The sequence below is a fragment of the Schistocerca piceifrons genome, chromosome 5 (genome assembly GCF_021461385.2).
Source record: "Schistocerca piceifrons isolate TAMUIC-IGC-003096 chromosome 5, iqSchPice1.1, whole genome shotgun sequence".
Taxonomy (NCBI): Eukaryota; Metazoa; Arthropoda; class Insecta; order Orthoptera; family Acrididae; genus Schistocerca; species Schistocerca piceifrons.
Genome location: NC_060142.1, coordinates 639,498,084 through 639,516,685, shown reverse-complemented (window position 1 = coordinate 639,516,685; position 18,602 = coordinate 639,498,084). Strand labels below are relative to the sequence as shown.

Below are 18,602 nucleotides of genomic sequence, written 5' to 3'. Positions count from 1 at the left end.
GTAGCTGGCAGAATTCTGTTCATTTTCAGGATACTGGGAATGTGCAACAAATCTGCAAAAGTTAGTACTTATGAAACACTCTAACTTAGAGTATGGCTCAAGTGTGAGGGAGCTATACCACATAGGACTGTCACAAGAAACTAGACGTGTACAAATAGGGACAACACCTATACTCACAGCTCTGTTTTACTCATGAGAGAGCTTCGCGGAGATGCTCAAAAACCTGAACTGGCAGGCGTTTGTAGCTAAATCCTAACTATCCATGCGTACTTAAAAAGATTCAGAAAAGAGCATTAAGTATTGCTCTCTAGAAGACCGGGCAGCTTACTATGATTAAAGCGCGCATAGAGGCATTTAAGCAATCATTCTCCCCGTGTTCCATATGCGAAGGGAAGGAGAAAAGCTCGAGTAAGTGGTACACGGAGAAGCACTCTCTGCCGTGGACTTCGCAATAATTCGCAAACGGTGGAGGTAGATGTAGATATGGATCTTACGTCAGTAAAATTAAGATGCTATTGTAACTATACGCGAATGGAGCTCAAAGCATCTTCACTGATTATCGGCCCCGTGTGAGTGTCATCTTGAACCACGATATCGACAAATTTTTCTTTGTCATCTTCAGACGAAGTGTTTGGATCCCGATTTATCCATGAGGCGCCGTAATTAAGCAAAACTTCGAAATCAAAAGTAACGATCACTGGTGAAAGTTTGAACTCTTTACATTGGGTTGCTGCAACGTGAGAATGATCTAATGTCTTACCATATGAACAATAAAGCTTTGTAAGAATGTGATGTACATTAGCAACTGATGTATTATCCTGTATTACCTGTCGTTTACTCCTCGAGTACTTACAGATCGTACACGTGCTGTGTTGCAGAATACGCCAAGTCAGTTGCAGCCAGGCGCACGAGGAGTGCAGAAATGTCGGACGAAGACCGCCTGCTGGTTGGGGTGAGTTGAAAACGATCCACGCTATATCAAAACCCAAATTCTGACCTGTCGTTCTCACAGCTAAATTAAGTGTGCAGAATCATTTGCCTTATGCTATGGTCATGTTTTTACGTCATTTTTCGTTCATAGCACCATATATATCCGCGCGGGGTAAGCGCGCGGTCTGAGGGTCTTGCCACGGTCAGCGCGGCTTCCCCCACCCCCCACCCCCCAGCCCCATCGTCGAAGGTTCGAGTCCTCCCGCGGACATGGGTGTGTTACTTATCGTTAGTTAGTTTAATTTAGATTAAGTTGTGCGTAAGCATAGGGACCGATGGCCTCAGCAGTCTTTGGTCCCATAAAACCCCACCACAGTTATTCGCAAGGTAAGGAACGATACGTCGCGAAATGGAAACCACAGTGAAAATCAAAACTGGTTTACTTGTAACGGTTAGCTACACATTCCAGCTACTTCTCTACACAGTCGCCACTCAGACTTAGACATCTATCGTAGCGTTGTACCAACTTTTCAGTTACCTCTCGTAGAAGAAAGCCGCCAGTGCTTTTCGACAATTTTCTACTCTGGACTGCAGCTCGTTGTCTGTGTCAAAATATTGTCTTCATAGCCAGCAGTTCATTTGAGCAGTGATGAACCTCACGGGTAGCTTATTACGGGCTGTATTGTGAGTGATCAAACACTTCCCATCGTAAACGTTGCAGGAGCATCTTCATTGCCCCTGCAGAGTGCGGCCGAGAATTGTCGTGTAGAACGAAACGCATGTTGGATTGCATAGCTTCAGGTGAAATCTTTCGCCAAACCCTCATACTTGGCGGGACACGCTAATTTCTAGCCATCTTTACGTTCTCACTGTGAGTTCAGAACTGAAAAGAGCGACATGATGCTATCGGCGGGCGTATATATATATATATCCCGCCTGGAAGTTTAACTCTGCCGATGTAATCCAGCAAGGTTTCGTAGTTAATTCCAGATCAGTCAGCACTGTTCATGGTAATGCTGATTCGGACACCATTCAACTACCAGGTCCCAGTACAGTACGCAGCACGGCAGCAAGACATCTGCCGTAGCCGCCTCGGCTAACCAAGCCCCACAGCACAGCACAAGTGCTTTCTGCGACGTGCTGCTTCACGGCTGATCACACACTGTCTTATCCATTCACTCCTAAAACTCTTCGGGAACGTATACATGTGGTTCTACCACCGCAAGTCAAAGATTTTCGTAGTGTAAGACCAATGTGTCAACATTCGGAAAAATTCTCAATATCTTCTTGAGGAATGGCCTCTATCTTTTTCCAGATTCCGGCTTTCAGCTCATCGGTACTTTGGAGAAGCAGTGAAAAACATTTGGTCCCACAGAAATAGCCAGGGGCTGAAACATGAGCTGACCTCGCTGGCCATGGAATATCTCACAAATCTGAGAGTAATCGATGAAGAAATTTGCGCCTCATAGTAGTGACTGAATTACAAGCCATATGGACTGTAGTCCAATCATCCTGAAAATAGATCCCGTTCAGATGGCAATATCCCTGCAGCTGTGGAATGAAGAAACGGTTCTGCAGCATGCCATATGACGTAGCACTTTGAGCTGCCCTAGATCTTCTCATGAATGTGCTGCGGGTTTGTGCCCGTGAAATATCGCAAGTTTTGATTATTGAAAAATCCATTTCGACGGAAGTTTGCTTCATAAGACAGCAAAAAATTTTTGAGAAAAACGTCATGCTAGTCAATTCCGTCCAGTAACGTTCTGCAGAAATAGCGCTTACTCCCGTTTGCCTCCCGGCCGTAACTGGTGAGCCAATTGCAGCTTATAAGGCTGAAATTTTAAATACTTTTTCACAATTATATACTCTGCAGAGGGGTGCGCGGGTTTCATAGTGTTCTGGAATGGCGTCCGACAGATCGCTGTGGGCTTCGTTGCAGAACTTCTCGAACTCATGGGATATTTTCCGACGTTCTGACAGTCATTTCAGGACCCTTGTGCTTCACACAGTTTGCAGAACCCGTCCCACGCCACTGTTTTACCCTCTTGGACATTGTTCTTCTTTGTGGAACACAGAAATAGCGCTCCCGTTCAAGGCGCTGTACACATGACAGGGCTAATCCACTGCCTCATTACGCCACTGCAGTTGCCAATGTTCCATTTTGGACTGAATGGGATACTATGTGGGACCGATCACACGTGGTAGACAGTGCGAGATCGTCTGTATCTTAGCAGTGTAGCCAACTGAAAATGTAATATCCCCCTTGCTGTACCCTGTATATACAGCATGATTCAGCTGCCCCTACCTATGGGTTTTATGCAACCCACAACGCTTTCATATACCACGAGCAAGGTTTTCATTCCCTCTCACTCGCTACATGCTGTTAGTTCTTCAGAAAGAACGAACAGGAAGTCTCTGTAGGAAATTTAATGTATTTGAGTTTCGAACTGGGATACGTTTTCTCTAGAGGCAATACTTTTCGAATTGTTCAAATGTAAGAAAAAGTGACCTTCAAATGAGTTTTTCTTGAGTATCTGGTATCGTACAAAAACGTCCTGTTGTTTTTTTTTTTTTTTTTTTTTTTTTTTTTTTTTGGAGGGCTAGTAGTTTCCACATAGTGAGCGAGAGAAAGGAAAATATAGCCAGTGGTTTTTAAGGCGTTGCAGGTTGCATAAAACCCATTTATAGGGGCGGCTTACTCACACTGTATACCAGACGCTATCAAGACACTAGTAAATAAAAGAGCACATAAATTAGAATATGATATGGCGCTGCTGTTGTATTATAACGGTAAAGTCAAGTCTCTGCCATACTGTTATAATTGCGAAACATTTTGTGTCTTCTGAGCTGTTGCGATGCACACAGCTGACAGCGACGGTATCACCAGTCCAGTATTTTAGTTGTTTTAGTTGTAAATCTGAAGATGCCCTGATCCAGCTGAAACTGGCCATGACAATTACATAAAACATTATCTCAAATGTTTTCCGTATAAAATAATAAAACATTAAGACTTGCTTCTCCTGCGAGAAAGTACCGTCCTTAGGTACAGTTACGTGATATTAAAGATTATAACTGAATCTAACGGCAGAAAGTCGATCAATTTGATTCTAAAAGCCAGTGAAGTCATTTATGGACCTGCAGCGATTTTCATGACATTTATTTCTTGCACAGTTTTCAAGAAGGAGAAAGTGGTTGTTATCATACATTGGTGTGCAGAGTTTATCTGATTTTTTTTCTGTCTCTCTTATTCGAGTTAACAGCTTCTCATTTACGTACTGTTCATCCTGAGACACTATAAAAACGTCGAGATATTTGTAGCGAAAGCCTAAGTTCAAAACTGCTCAAGACTTTCGCATCGGAGCTGTAATCCGCAAATGGTTTGCAAAACCGGAATGCCCCCATCTCTCTAGCTTGCGACCTTCTCCTGTTCTCATTACTCGCTAATTTACGGTGAGGCTGCAGGAAAATCCAAAGCGGATTAAACTTCATCGAAAGTTTCAGTCTAACAGTAAAACTTGACTCTGCTACCTGCTTCAAGTAACTTAATGGCGTCGTTAATTGCTGGCATTTGTCTGCTACTTAACCTCCCGTTTTTCGACTAAATACAGCGCTTCTCTGCAAGCTAAAATATAATGAACATATAACTCTCCCTGATTAGGTGGAGTACCTACTGGGAAATTCTGAAAGGCTATTTGACTGCGAACGAGCCCAAAAGGGAACACAGTCTTTCCACACTCCATAATGCAACGTAAGCGTCAGTATGAAGGACACACATATAAATATAAGGTGTTCTACATGAATACAAGCAACTCTTTTCTAATAAAATTGTTCTTTTCATTGGTTTAGTGCAATTTATATCAGCTTCTTTGTAAGGCCGCCTACGGCTTTCAATAGGTGTGTGTACTGCACTGTAGCAACGTAAATACTTCGAGCTTGTACGGATGTGATTCAGAAACAAGAGTATATAAATAAATTACCTAAGAAACTTTGAATACAAAACATTCTTTTATAAATAATTGCAATTACTTTCTAAAGGGAAAAATTTTGTCTACGAAACATGTAAGGAAGAAAGGTTCGAGTACAACTTCCTGCACGACGGACGTAAAGAAGTACACAGTTTGTGTTTGTATGCGACAGCTAATTTCAGAATTTGAAAAAGGAAAATAAGAAAAAGCGACATCGGCAATATGAACCTTACTTTTCCCTTTTCATTGGATTATATTTGCGCTATAGACTCAAGTTGAGGAGATCCTCAAGAATTCATAATATGCACCCTAAGAAAAGAAAAAGTATTCCAAGAAGGAATTATTCAAATCAGAGGGAAATCGATAGACGTGATGTAAATGTACAGAAAAAAATGATTAGAAATTTAGAAGAAAACTGGAAGACTTATTTAAGAGAAAGAGCTCCATAAAGTGAAATAGTCGACATCGCATTGGTCCAACTCTGGCAATTACGCAATCAGTTATTCGGCTTGGCATTCACTGACAGAGTTGTTCGATGTCCTGCTGAGGTATGTAGTGCTAAATTCTTTCCAGCTGGTACTTTAGATCCTCAAGCTTCAAAGCCGGTAGGAGGTCCCTGCCCATAATGCTCCAAACGTTCTCAGCTGGGGAGACAGACGGCGACTTTGTCAGCCACGGTGGGGTTTAGCAACCACGAAAAAGAGCAGTAGAAATTTTAGCCGTGTGGGGTGGGGCATTATCTTGCTGAAATGCAAGCCCAGATGGCTCACCGTGAGAGGCAGCAAAACAGGGCGTAGAATGTCGTCGATGTACCGAGCTGTAAAGTGGATGACGACCGAGCGGATCCTTCTATGAAATGAAATGTCACCGCAGACCGTCGCTTCCACATGTCCGGCCGTATGGTCAGCGACAGTCAGGTTGGTGTCCCAGCGCCGTCTTGGCGTCTCCGGACAAGTCTCTGGTCAGTAATCGCATTATTTGGAGTAGAATTGACTTCAGTGATGACTCGCACTTTGAACTGACTTCTGATGAGCAGAACAGACCTGTCTGGAGACGGGGAGAACATGGTACGATATCACTGAGGACATCCAACAAGTCTGTAACTCAATTCCGAGCCGAATAACTGTTTGCATGAAGACCATTTCCGCTAGACCTACCGTTAGCCTTGGGAGAGCCATCCATAACAAAACTCTTCCGTCAGCTGCGCTTCCGGTCTGAGTGGGGTACGGTCAAATGGGGGTGTGCCCCAGGGAGCAGTGTTGGGGCCACTGCTCTTCCTTATTTATATAAATAATATGCCCTCTCGTGTTGCAGGTAATTCTAAAATAATTCTGTTTGGTGATAACACTAGCCTGGTAGTAAAGGATGTAGTGTGCAACATTGGCTCTGTTTCAAATAGCGAAATTCATGACATGAGTTCATGTCTTGTATAAAATGAACTAATGCTCACACTAAGACACATTTTTTACAATTTCTAACCCACAATTCAACAAAATCCGAAGTTTTAATTTCACAGAATGGCCATATGGTTAGTGAAACTGAAAAATTAGAATTTTTAGGTGATGAGATAGATAGTGAACTGTCGTGGGAAGACCACATTCAGGATCTTGTTCAGAGACTTAATGCTGCCATTTTAACTATTCGAACGGCATCTGAAGTAAATCATCGTTCGACACGAAAATTAGTCTGCTTTGCTTACTTTCATTCGCTTATGTCGTATGGTATTATATTTTGGGGTACCTCTTCCCATTCTCAATGGCTACTTTTGGCTCAGAAACGGGCGGTTCGGCCAATAAGTGGTGTAAGGTCGCGAAACTCTTGTCGACCCCTGTTCGCTAGTCTGGGTATTCTGACATTGGCCGCTCAATACATACATACGTTACTGTCGTTTCTTGCTAACAATATCAGCTTATTCTAAAGAATTAGTAGTTTCACTCAGTTAATACTAGGCAGAAATCCAATCTGCATTTGGATCGCTTCCTTAACTCATGTACAGAGAGGTGTGCAGTATATTGCTGCATCCATTTTAAATAGCTACCACAAGAGTTAAAAAATATTAGCAGTACTCCAAGCGCTTTCAAATCGAAACTGAAGGGTTCACTCATGGGTCTCTCCTTCTATTCTGTTGATCGAGTTCCTTGAAAAATTAAGCTGATTCATATGTCATATTGTTGATTGTGTTTACTTAAACTTATGACTTGACTTTTCTTTTGGTACATAAACGTTTCATTTTATGTGTTATTACTTTTATTTTGTAATTTCATGAACTAACACGTTAAATGACTTCGGAGATTTCCTCCTCAATTTGGCCCTACGGAACTAGACGTGTAAATAAATAAATGAATACCAGATGTATGACACAGGTGAAATAGCGTCAGACTTGAAGAAGAATATAATAATTCCAATTCCAAAGAAAGTAGGTGCTGACAGGTGTGGAAACTGCCGAACTATCAGTTTAATAAGTTACGGCTGCAAAATACTAACATGAATTCTTTACCGAAGAATGGAAAACCTGGTAGAAGCCGACTTCGGTGATGATCAGTTTGGTTTCCTGCGAAATACAGGTACACGTAAGGGAATACTGCCAGTTCCACTTCTCATAGAAGATAGGTTAAGGAAAAGCAAACCAACGTTTCTAGCATTTGTAGACTTAGAAAAGGCTTTTGAAAGTGTTGACTGGATTACTCTCTCTCAAATTCTACGGGATGCAGGGGTCAACTACAGGGGCCGGCACGGTAGCTCAGCGTGTTCGGTCATAGTGTTACGCGCCCTCTGTAATAAAAAAGCTAGGTTAATCGATCATCAACGAACTTAAACGGATGTCTTACGACGTTCGCCCCCAACAGATGCAACGGACAAAAGCGAGCAAAATGAGATTACAAAAAAAAAAAAAAAAATAAAAAAACAGGTAGCGAAAGACTTTTTACGATTTGTACAGAAAGCAGAGTTCAGTTATAAGAGTCGAGAGGCATGAAAGGGAAGCAGCGGTTGAAAATGGAGTGAAACAGGGTTTTAGCCTATCTTTGATGCTGCTCAATCTGTGTATTTAGCAAGCAGTAAAGGAAACAAAAGAAATTGAAGTAGGAATTGAAGTCCAGAGAGACGAAATGAAAACTTCGAGATTTGCCGATGGCATTGTAAGTCTGTCAGTGACAGCAAAGGACTTCGAAGAGCAGTTGAACGGAATGGACAGTGTCGTGAAAGGGGGATATACCCGTAAGCCGAACACAAACAAAAGAAAAAAGAGTATGGTGGAATGTAGTCGAATTAAATCACGTAATGCTGATGGAATTAGATTAGGAAATGAGACATTTTAAGTAGTACATGAGTTTTTCTATTTGGGCAGAAACATAACTGATGATGGTCGAAGTGGAGACGATATAATACGAGGGCTATCCACAAAGTACATTACGTTTTGGAATTAAAAATAAATAAAGTATTGGAAATTTTTTTATTATATACAGATGAAAGCCACACTTAAATACTACTTTTCTACATAGTTGCCATTTAAATTAAGGCACTTATCGTAGCGATGGACGAGCTTGGAAATTCCTTTGTCGTAAAATTCGGCCGCCTGCACCTTCAACCTCGTGGTTATCTCTTCTTGAAGCTGTGCGTCGTCATCAAAACGCTGAATAGCCAACCACTTCTTCATTGCTGGGAATAAGTGGAAGTCGCTCGGTGCCAGGTCGGGACTGTACGGCGGATGAGGAAACAACTCCCACTTAAAAGATTCGAGAGGTTCACGAGTGGCATTTGCCTTGTGGGCCCGGGCGTTGTCGTGAATCAGCAAGATCTTTGAGCTCAACTTACTCCTGCGTTTGTTTTGTATTGCTCTTCTGAGGTTGTGCAGAGTTTGGCAATACCTTTGAGAGTTTATTGTAGTGCCTCTTTCCAGGAAATCCACAAAAATCACACCTTTTCTGTCCCAAAAGAGGTAACCACGTGGTTGAAGGCGCAGGCGGCCGAATTTTACGACGAAGGAATTTCCAAGCTCGTCCATCGCTACGATAAGTGCCTTAATTTAAATGGCAACTATGTAGAAATGTAGTATTTAAGTGTGGCTTTCATCTGTATATAATAACAAAATTTTCCAATACTTTATTTATTTTTAATTCCAAAACGTAATGTACTTTGTGGATAGCCCTCGTATATAGACTGGTAATGGTCAGAAAAGCATTTCTGAAGAAGAGAAATTTGTTGACATCGAGTATAGATTTAAGTGTCAGGAAGTCTTTTCTGAAAGTTTTAATATAGAGTGTAACCATACATGGAAGTGAAATGTGGACGATAAATAGTTTGGACAAGAAGAGAACAGAAGCTTTCGAATTGTGGTGCTACAGAAGAATGCTGAAGATTAGATCACGTAACTAATGTGGAGGTACGGAATAGAATTGTGGAGAAATGCTGAAGATTAGATGGGTAGATCACGTAACTAATGTGGAGGTACGGAATAGAATTGGGGAAAAGAGGAATTTGTCGCACAACTTGACTGAGAAGGGATCGGTTGGTAGGACACGTTCTGAGGCTTCAAGGGATCACTAATTTAGCATTGGAGCGAAGCACGGAGGTTAAAAATAGTAGAGGGAGACCAAGGGATGAATACACTAAGCAGATTCAAAAGAATTTAGGTTGCACTACGAGATGAAAAGGCTTGCACAGGATAGGATAACACGGGCACTAACATCAAACCATTCTTCTGACTGAAAATCACTACAACAACAACAAGAACCAGAGGGGGACCACCGCGTTATTGACTTGCTAAATTTGTGAAGCTCTTCCTCATGCGTAAATCATCCCATTCTTCCGAAGTTTTAATCATTTCTTTGTATATATGTACGTCACATCTACCGATTTTCTTTCAATTCGGATTCAATTCGGACAGTTCCTTCGTGGTGCTCTTTTTTTTTTTTTTTGAGTGCATATATACCAGATAGGAGATATAATAATGTTGATTATAAATACTCAAAGTTAAATGGATGGCAAAATTATCTGGAAATTTTTCATTTAACTGGCAATAGCAAACAGGCCACAACACACGTAAATATGCAATATACAGAAGCGTAGTCTAGTTCAGCCTCACATCATTACACAGAAACTCAGTTTATAACACGTACTTCCATGGTCACGCTACTGCACTGAAGATGTGCTAAAAGATTTTCGATAATACTTACGTGAATAAAGCACATCAGGTAATACTATTAAGAAATTCGTGATTGGTGTAAAAGGAGCTGACCACCAGTAAACCCTTTTTGTTCCTTTTATTAGTAGCTACACTTTTCTCTGCTGCTGCCAAGTTATTGAATATTTGTGTTACTGAATATTATACGCATTTGTGGAAAAAATTAAGAGATTTTTTTATCTTTATGAAGGTAATTTTTGTTTCTATTATTGATTCCATGCACTAAGCTATTGATCTGAAGAGGGGACATATTATTGATGACAAAGTTAATATAGGAAGCTGTAGTAAGTATCCACACCTCCATTAATGATCCTCTGCTCGACGTTCTTGAGACTACTAAGAAAATGGGTTGTATTACAAGCTTACCTTGATGAGTTACCGTCAAATGATGGTCCTGTATGACACTATTGAACGAAAGTAAGCGACTTATGTCAGCTTTCTTTCTTTTTATATCACCTAAGTCTGACAGGAGCCGAAATGCAAATGAAGGTTTGTCTAGTCGTTTCAGCAGTTCTTTTGTATCTCTCCCCCCCCCTCCCCCCCTCCCCCCCCCCTCCCGAACATATTAAGAATTTAACCAGCTCAAACTTTTCTGTGTGCTTGTCATCATAATTGACGCATATGTTCTTGTTCGAGAGATATACTCGAGATCTAGATAATAGGGGGTTGTCATTCATATCATTATTATGGACTCTAGGAAATTCTTCGGCGCATTTTCTAAAGGTGGATAGCAAACAAAATGGGTGCTTACGTGATCTCGGGAGAGGTACACTGATGTACTGCTGATTTCGTAGGTAACAAAATCTGCTATGTGGTCCTCTGGAGGTACCAGCAGAAACGAGAGCACCGTCTGGCACTCTAGGATTACGGATTTTACTTGCAAAATATAAAATGAAGACCATCATTTCTTAATGCAAAGATTAATAATTGGTCCCCAACTTAGCAATATGCAATGGAGTTGTAAACAGACCAATAGACCTCACACCGTTAGTCTTTACGATAGTTGATCAGTAACAGGAGATGTTCTGAGTAGTTCAGAGTACAACAACGACCAGAATATTGTCACGGGGACAACATACACTGAGATGGCATAAGTCAGAGACAGCAAAGGACTTGGAAGAGCAGTTGAATGGACTGGACAGTGTCTTGAAAGGAGGATATAAGATGAACATCAACAAAAGCAAAACGAGGATAATGGAATGTAGTCGAATTAAGTCGGGTGATGCTGAGGGAATTAGATTAGGAAATGAGACACTTAAAGTAGTAAAGGAGTTTTGCTATTTGGGGAGCAAAATAACTGATGATGGTCGAAGAAGAGAGGATATAAAATGTAGACTGGCAATGGCAAGGAAAGCGTTTCTGAAGAAGAGAAATTTGTTAACATCGAGTATAGATTTAAGTGTCAGGAAGTCATTTATGAAAGTATTTGTATGGAGTGTAGCCATGTATGGAAGTGAAACATGGACGATAAATAGTTTGGACAAGAAGAGAATAGAAGCTTTCGAAATGTGGTGCTACAGAAGAATGTTGAAGATTAGATGGGTAGATCACATAACTAATGAGGAAGTATTGAATAGGATTGGAGAGAATAGAAGTTTGTGGCACAACTTGACCAGAAGAAGGGATCGGTTGGTAGGACATGTTCTGAGGCATCAAGGGATCACCAATTTAGTAGTAGAGGGCAGCGTGGAGGGTAAAAATCGTAGAGGGAGACAAAGAGATGAATACACTAAGCAGATTCAGAAGGAGGTAGGTTGCAGTAGGTACTGGGAGATGAAGAAGCTTGCACAGGATAGAGTAGCATGGAGAGCTGCATCAAACCAGTCTGAGGACTGAAGACCACAACAACAACAACCACGTAATAACGTGTCGGACGTCTTTTTACCCGGCTTAGTACAGCAGCTCGACGTGGTATGGGCTCAACAAGTCGCTGGAAGACCCCTGCAGAAACACTGAGCCATGCTGCCTCTATAGCCGTCCATAACTGCGAAAGTGTTGCAGGTGCAGGAGTTTGTACACGAACGGATCTCTCCACTATCCCACATAAACGTTCAGTGGGCTGAATTTTGGGCTATTTGAACTATTGGTGCCTCCGTCAGTCCAATCAAGCACACAGTAGACCGCATGAAATGCAAAAAGAATCAACCGATTAGCTCCATTTGCTGTTGGGCATAGAAATGGTCCCTAACCCAAGCGCTATCCAAAACACTTGACCCTAACTTTCTATCATTAATAAAACCGGAGATGTGAGGGCCGAAAAATCCCGTTTTTATGAACGGCGTTGTTGAACATATTGGTAAGCATACTGTTGCAGGTATACAGGGTGTTACAAAAAGGTACGGCCAAACTTTCAGAAAACATTCCTCACACACAAATAAAGAAAAGATGTTATGTGGACATGTGTCCGGAAAAGCTTAATTTCCATGTTAGAGCTCATTTTAGTATTGTAAGTATGTACTGTACTTCGTCGATTCACCGCCAGTTGGCCCAATTGAAGGAAGGTAATGTTGACTTTGGTACATGTGTTGACATGCGACTCATTGCTCTACAGTACTAGCATCAAGCATATCAGTACGTAGCACCAACAGGTTAGTGTCGATCACGAACGTGGTTTTGCAGGCAGTGCAATGTTTACAAATGCGGAGTTGGCAGATGCCCATTTGATGTATGGATTAGCACGGGGCAATAGCCGTGACGCGGTACGTTTGTATCGAGACAGATTTCCAGAACGAAGATGTCCCAACAGGAAGACGTTCGAAGCAATTGATCGGCGTCTTAGGGAGCACGGAACATTCCAGCCTATGACTCGCGACTGGGGAAGACCTAGAACGACGAGGACACCTGCAATGGACGAGGCAATTCTTCGTACAGTTGACGATAACCCTAATGTCAGCGTCAGAGAAGTTGCTGCTGTACAAGGTAAGGTTGACCGCGTCACTGTATGGAGAGTGCTACGGGAGAACCAGTTGTTTCCGTACCATGTACAGCGTGTGCAGGCACTATCAGCTGCTGATTGGCCTCCACGGGTACACTTCTGCGTATGGTTCATCCATCAATGTTTTCAATCCTCATTTCAGTGCAAATGTTCTCTTTACGGTTGAGGCTTCATTCCAACGTGATCAAATTGTAAATTTTCACAATCAACATGTGTGGGCTGACGAGAATCCGCGCGCTGTTGTGCAATCACGTCATCAACACAGATTTTCTGTGAACGTTTGGGCAGGCATTGTTGGTGATGTCTTGATTGGCCCCATGTTCTTAAACCTACGCTCAATGGAGCACGTTGTCATGATTTCATACGGGATACTCTACCTGTGCTGCTAGAACATGTGCCTTTACAAGTACGACACAACATGTGGTTCATGCACGATGGAGCTCCTGCACATTTCAGTCGAAGTGTTCGTACGCTTCTCAACAACAGATTCGGTGACCGATGGATTGGTAGAGGCGGACCAATTCCAAGTCCTCCACGCTCTCCTGATCTCAACCTTCTTGACTTTCATTTATGGGGGCATTTGAAAGCTCTTGTCTACGAAACCCCGGTACCAAATGTAGAGACTCTTCGTGCTGGAGTCAGCAGCTCGTGGACGTGCGGTAGCGTTCTCACTTCCCGCGACCGGGTTCCCGGGTTCGATTCCCGGCGGGGTCAGGGATTTTCTCTGCCTCGTGATGACTGGGTGTTGTGTGATGTCCATAGGTTGGTTAGGTTTAAGTAGTTCTAAGTTCTAGGGGACTGATGACCATAGCTGTTATGTCCCATAGTGCTCAGAGCCATTTTAACCATTTTCTTCGTGCTCGTATTGTGGACGGCTGTGATACAGTACGCCATTCTCCAGGGCTGCATCAGCGCATCAGGGATTCCATGCGACGGAAGGTGGATGCATGTATCCTCGCTAACGGAGGACATTTTGAACATTTCCTGTAAAAATGTGTTTGAAGTCACGCTGGTACGTTCTGTTGCTGTGTGTTTCCATTCCATTATTAATGTGATTTGAGGAGAAGTAACAAAATGAGCTCCAACATGTAAAGTAAGCGTTTCCAGACACATGTCCAGATAACATATTTTCTTTCTTTGTGTGTTCCCTGAAAGTTTGGCCGTGCCTTTTTGTAACAACCTGTATATCGATTAACGTTGATGGGATTACCAGAAGTTGCTCTTATTGCGTTGGGAAAATCTTTAACTTGTTACCTGTTAAGTGAAAAACCCAGCTGAGCCGCTGCTCTGGTCGTCTGTTGTGGAGATGATGTACGTTTCTGAAACTCATGTCTTTCTTTTGTTGCAGTGTATGGTGAGCTGCCTCTTCCGCAAGGGACCCCACGGCCGCCTGCAGGTAAGCAGAGAAAGCGTCTCGCATAGACACTGTAGGTAAACACAGGGAGGCGGGCGCAAGCAGGACGGGTCGGTGGGCTGCTGTCCCCGGTTGCGCAATGGTGCCACCTGCAGGCGGGTTGCGCAGCCGTGGACGCCGCGAAAAGTCGCCGCAAGCCTGCAACCAGAGGCAACTGGGCCACGGGGCCGCGTGCGCGATCCCTGCCGCGGCCCTTTTCTTGCAGAGCCCTCGGTGAGTGGACAACTGTGTGACGGCCGCGGACCCGGTCACCTGGACAGACTAATAACGGTGTCGCCAGAGGCGGCCTCAATCTGGTGCCGTCTGTTTCCAGTGTCCTCAGCCTGCCGCTGCTACGTGAAGGGTACTGGCCAGCGTGTAATACATGCAGCCGTCGAGTTGTCCATCGAAATAAACCTTCATTCGTGATCAACATTCAGGAAACTAATTTTTGAGAACATATCACTTGGAGCACAGCGGTTTCATTATGACTTAAAAATGAAAATGAATAGTCGTGATAGCAAGAAAGTGTTTTGTTTTGTGAGGTTAGCGGTTTCGGCCTGTTGTAGACCATCTTCAGACCTCACATCATGATGGTAGATGGTGGCCTTTAAAGGAGCGGTCCCTACGACTCCACGAACATTAACTGCTGCTGAGCAGTCAGATTCGTGGAGTCGTTGTACCTACTCCGTTAACGGCTGCCATCTACCATCATGATGTGAGATCTGAAAATGGTCTACAACAGACCGAAACCGGTAACCTCACAAAAAAACTTGCTTGCGATTGTAACTATTTAGTTTCATTTTTAAATAACTGTAGCTGAGCTGGTGCTGCTGGACAGTGCTGAGTAAACATCTTTTAATTTTTAATGTAAATACTATTTAATGTTTGTAACACATAACTTATTATTCTAGATTGTCAAGATATATCACACAGTGTTTTTTCCCATGGAGCGAGAGACTAATAAGTTCTGTTTCGCAGTTTCCTTTTCCTTTTTCCTTTTATATCCGTTTGTTAATGTAAAATTAAATATTTGATATCGAATTATTCGTATTCCAGACATTTGCATTCCAATAGACAATCAATTCCATGTAATCAAAAATATTTATCAAAAGTTAATGTACCAAAGAACGTTATTGTATACAGTCAATGACAAAATGGGCCACCTCTAATAGTAAAGGTAACTTCCAATTGATATCATAAGTTAGGTATCTAAAATTTCTAATTCCTTACACCCAAGATGAAGAAGACGTCGAGATGGCGTACGTAGTAAGAAGAATAAAAACATGCAACACTTATTTCCCGTGGATTCAAATTGTAGACGATTTCATTCTCTCGAGGTCGAGACGAAATCTGATTGTTTTCACAGAGGAAGCGCCAAATCTTGTTCCAGGAATTAGGGCAGGATCGGTGTTCTCTTTCATATATGTAACCACGCTGCCGCCACACCTGTCCAAACGTCAAGTGCGGTAATCCAGGTACGAGAAACAGGGGAAGCCAGGAGATGTAGTGCCTTATATACACTATCTGATGAAATGTACTGGGACACATATTAGTGGTCATTAATATGGGGTCTCTCTGCCATCCGCGTTTATGATGCCTTGAACTCTCCTGGGTACGCTAGCAGTGAAGTGTCTGAACGTATGTGCAATGGATATATTTGAGTGCCTAGCACAATATTAAAGTATGTGCTGCACATGTTAGCCCTGTACTTAGCCAGTTTTGTAATTTTTGCTTTCGGAATGGTCAGTTTCCTGAAAGACTGAAGTACTCAGTAGTAAAGCCGCTTTATAAAAAAGGAGAAATCCATAATGTAGACAATTTTAGACCTATTTCTATGCTATCAGTGTTCGCTATGGTTATTAAAATTCTGTGTATGTAAGGAAAATTGGACATCTTATATCACACGATATGCTATCAAATGTACAGTTCGGCTTTAGAAGTCGCTTAACAACTGGAACTGCTATATTCTCTTTTCTCTGTGAGGTACTAGATGGGTTAGAGAAAAGGTTTCAAACGCTAGGCATATTTTTTGATTTAACTAAGGCGTTTGATTGTGTTGATCACAAAATATTGCTCCAGAAGATGGACCATTACGGAATACAGGGAGTATTTTACAATTGGTTCACCTCTTACTTTAACAACACACAGCAAAAGATCATTTTTCACAGTGCTGAGAATCGCTGTGATGTGGGGTCTGAGTAGGGTATGGTCAAATGGAGGGTGCCCCATGGATCCGTGTTGGGGCCACTCCTGGCCCTTATTTATATAAATGATTTGCCATTAGTTTTACAGGTAAAACTCTAAAATTTTTCTGTTCGCTGAAGACTCTAGCTTGATAGTAAAGGATGCAGTGTGCAACATTGACTCGGTTTCAGATAGTGCAGTTCATGATAACAGATCACGGCTTCTAGAAAATAAACTAACACTAAATCACAGCAAGAATCGATTTTTACAGTTTGTAACACACGAATCAACAAAACCTGACGTTTTAATTTCACAGAATGGGCATATGATAAGTGAAACTGAACAGTTCAAATTCTAAGGTGTTTAGATAGATAGTAAACTGTCGTGAAAATCCCACGTTCAGGATCTTGTACAAAGACTTAATGCAGCCACTTTTAACATTCGAAAGGTATCTGAAGTAAATGATGGCTCGACACGAAAATTAGTCTATTACGCTTATTTTCATTCACTTGTGTCGTATGGTATTATATTTTGGGGTAACTCTTCCCATCTTAGAAAGATATTTTTGGCTCAGAAACGGGCGTTTCGGGCAATAAGTGGTGTAATTTTCCGAACCTCTTGTCGACCGCTTTTCTCGAGTCTGGGCCTCTCAATATATATATTCTTTACTGTAATTTCTTGTTAGCAGTATCAGCATATTTCCAAGAATAAGCAGCTTTCCCTCAGTTAATACTCGGCAGAAATCCAGCCTGCATTTCGATCGGACTTTCTTGAGTCTTGTGGAAGAAGGTATGTGGTATACTGCTTCATCCATTTTAATAAGTTACCACAAGAAGTCAAAAATCTTAGCAGTAATCCACGTGCTTTCAAATCGAAACTGGAGAGATTCCTCATGGGACACACCTTCTATTCTGTCTAGGATTTCCATGAAAAATTAAGCTGATTCTTGTTCTATTGTTGACTGCGTTTACTTAAACTTATGGATTGACGTTTTCTGGGTTATAAACGTCTTATTTTCATCTGTTATTACTTTTACGCTGTAATTTCATGTACTGACACGTTCCATGACATTGGAGATTTACTCCTCAATGTGGTCCTACGGAGCTTGACATGTAAATAAATAAATAAGTAGCATGGCAGATTATTCTTCCTCGAGAGCCAAAAACCTAGAAGGTTGTAATGTCGGTCGCTGGGTTCCTGGACGTTCTCATTACTATACACAAAGTATTGCTTCACAAATGTTGCTTTATGCAGAGTGAACAGTCATGCTGATACTAAAAATAATGGCCTCCGAATGTTTTCCAGGCATTCCCCCAACATAAACCACTGAACTGTGTCGCCACAAGACTTGGCGTGACTCATCACCTCAAATCATTCGCTTCCAGTCGTCCGCGGGTCCAGAGCCTTCATCTTCACACCGACTCAAGCGTCGCAGTGTGCTGACTAAAGAGACGTTTGGCGTAATTGGGGCTGCTCGACCGCTCTGGCCAACTCCTTTTCTACACCTATATCTACATGTACATGGATACTGGTCTCTACTATGCTACTCCTTAACAGTTCACGGAAAAAACGAACAAAAGTATCCCGACACCTGTCTGAAAATGACTTCCAAGTTGTTGGCGCCCTCCATCGGTAATGGTGGAATTCAGTATGGTGTTGGCCCACCCTTAGCCTTGATGGAAGCTTCCACTCTCGCATGCATACGTTCAATCAGGTGCTGGAAGTTTTCTTGGGGAATAGCAGCCCATTCTTCACGGAGTGCTGCACTGAGGAGAGGTATCGATGTCGATCGGTGAGGCCTGGCACGAAATCTGCGTTCTAAAACATCTCAAAGGTGTTCTATAGGATTCAGGCCAGGACTACGAGCAGGCCAGTGCATTACGGGGATGTTATTGTCGTGTAATCACTCCGCCAAAGGCCGCCCATTGTGAACAGGTACTCGATCGTGTGGAAAGATGCAATCACCATCCCCGAACTGCTCTTCAACAGTGGGACGCAAGAAGGAGTCTA

The 18,602-nt window shown here is 42.3% G+C and overlaps 2 long non-coding RNA genes across 2 annotated transcripts in view; both read left to right on the top strand.

The window, feature by feature from the left end:
- Window positions 1-952, top strand: part of LOC124798720 — an 82,260-nt gene extending 81,308 nt beyond the window's left edge. The window contains exon 3 of the long non-coding RNA XR_007016975.1: window positions 879-952. This is a non-coding gene — a long non-coding RNA (uncharacterized LOC124798720). The remainder of the gene's footprint in view (window positions 1-878) is intronic.
- A 13,407-nt stretch (window positions 953-14,359) lies between these two features.
- LOC124798719 overlaps window positions 14,360-18,602 on the top strand; it is a 42,668-nt gene continuing 38,425 nt past the window's right edge. The window contains exon 1 of the long non-coding RNA XR_007016974.1: window positions 14,360-14,408. This is a non-coding gene — a long non-coding RNA (uncharacterized LOC124798719). The remainder of the gene's footprint in view (window positions 14,409-18,602) is intronic.